The sequence below is a fragment of the Lynx rufus genome, unplaced genomic scaffold (assembly GCF_022079265.1).
Source record: "Lynx rufus isolate CCGP_SWC_20201006 ecotype Redwood Valley unplaced genomic scaffold, mLynRuf1.p SCAF_6, whole genome shotgun sequence".
Classification (NCBI taxonomy): Eukaryota; Metazoa; Chordata; class Mammalia; order Carnivora; family Felidae; genus Lynx; species Lynx rufus.
In genome coordinates, this window is record NW_025814878.1 from 6,761,907 (window position 1) to 6,763,923 (window position 2,017).

Below are 2,017 nucleotides of genomic sequence, written 5' to 3' on the forward strand. Positions count from 1 at the left end.
ATTAACCCGCACTTACCTCTGAAAACCTTCCTGGCTGGTGTGAGGGAGACAAGAGAGAGGAGGGTCGTTGTGTAGGACGACTTTCATGATCACTAGCAGAATCATTGCTATCTATTGGCCCAAAGGGATCTTTTTCTTTTTGTGCAGCTTTGACAAGGAACCTGTCCAATGACATTTGCTTGCCTCCTTTCGAGGATTTCTTGGAAATGTGACATTGCGTTGTCGTTAAATAGATTCATCGCTCACACTGCTACAGCCTTATTCAGGTGGTGCTTTTCTACAAAATTTTGCACTATTTCTCACATTTTACACATCTCCCTAATCTCATTTGAAGTGAGGGATTCCTCCACCTTTTCCTCCTCCTCCTCTGCAGACGTGATGCAGATGTAGACTTGTTTTAAAATCTTGCAATTTCAGCCACTCGCATGCCTCGTTCGTACTTCTCCATGATTTCCTTCTTAACTTGCACTGTAATCATCTCCTTACCGCCTTTCTTTTCAACGTTTTTCTGTACGGGGGCCATCATATACACTTACCGGATGTTGACTACAGTACAGTATTAATAAGCTTTCGTCATATACTGTATTTAATGTAACTGGCAATAAGGCAGCAGAGGAAAGGGTCTGTATCTGCAGGCAGCCTGACCTGGAATGAAGCAAAGCATTCCTAAGCTTACTCTGGTATGGAAAAGCAAAGGACTGTCCATAGGGACTTTGAAGTGATAAAAAATACCCTAGTGCCAGTTGTGGGCACCTTCCAATGTTCTGAACCATCGCTGATTTCTGCCAAACACCACAGCCTGAGACCGAGCACCCGAGCATGGGAGACGATCACCCACAATCCCACAGGGAGAGAGAGAGAGAGAGAGAGAGAGAGAGAGAAACCATTGGCTCAGTTGTGATCATGTGACATTCGGCATCACTTACTACTCGTGTTGCAAGACATCACTCATTTATCAAGTTAAAATTTATCAGAAATGTTTGCTCCTCTTGGGGCACACTTGCAGGACAAGTTATTCGCAAACCAAGGTTTTACTGTATGATGAAAAGATCATGAAATTAATGAGGAAGAACAAAATAGCAAGCAGGAAAACTGACCTGAGAGTAAACAGATGATTCAGGCAACAGAAGAGAACATAATTTTGTTTTTCTCTAAATAGTAGCCCCTTCCAAACTCTTTGTTTGACAGGAGAAGGAGACTCTGCAAAGGGAATGCTCAGAGAAGGAGAAAGAGATTTTCTTTACCAAAATGTTATGGAATATCTGGGGTGGGGCGGGGGGGGGGGGGAAGCTGAAGAGAGATCTCAGGAAGTTGAGCCAAAGGAGACGGAAAAATAAAGCTGGAATCAGAGAGTATCATTTCAGGGGGTCAACGACAGGTGAGTCATTTGTCATTATGCGGTTGTGCAGTTCACAACTTACAACAGCCAAACGAGACGGATCTGGGGAGAGAGAAGAGAAATAACAGAGGAAAGGAAAGGAGAATTTTCCAGAGCTGCAAGATGCGCATCTTTAGATGTGAATACCAGAAACTTGAGGCTAAAGGAAGATTATTTTCATTTCCATTTTCAGCCAACGTGTTTTGCCTCCCAAATGTAAAAGCCTGAACATACATATGAGGGTGTGAAGAAACATGAACTACAAGACACGGTTGTGGACGTGTAAACTGGAATAATTACTTTGAAGAGCATTTTGTCAGTACTAGTAAACGGGTGCCTGGGTGGCTCAGTTGGTTGAGCGTCCGACTTGGGCTCAGATCACGATCTCATGGTTCGTGGGTTCGAGCCCCACGTTGGGCTCTGTGCCGACAGCTCAGAGCCTGGAGCCTGACTCGAATTCTGTGTCTCCCTCCCTCTCTCTCTGCCCTTCCCTCCGCATGTTCTCTCTTTCTCTCTCTCTCAAAAATAAATAAATTTAAAGAAAAATATCTAGTAAAACTGAAGCACACGGACTATGACTCAGTAATTCCACTTATGGATATATTCTCTGAAGAAACCAGGACCTTTTCTTAAAGAAAC

General features: G+C 43.7%; 1 non-coding gene across 1 annotated transcript; it reads left to right on the plus strand.

The window, feature by feature from the left end:
* Positions 1-1,713: 1,713 nt before the first annotated feature.
* Positions 1,714-1,798, plus strand: TRNAP-UGG (transfer RNA proline (anticodon UGG)). The gene has a single exon. It is a non-coding gene; the product is annotated as a tRNA-Pro (tRNA).
* The last annotated feature ends 219 nt before the right edge of the window (positions 1,799-2,017 follow it).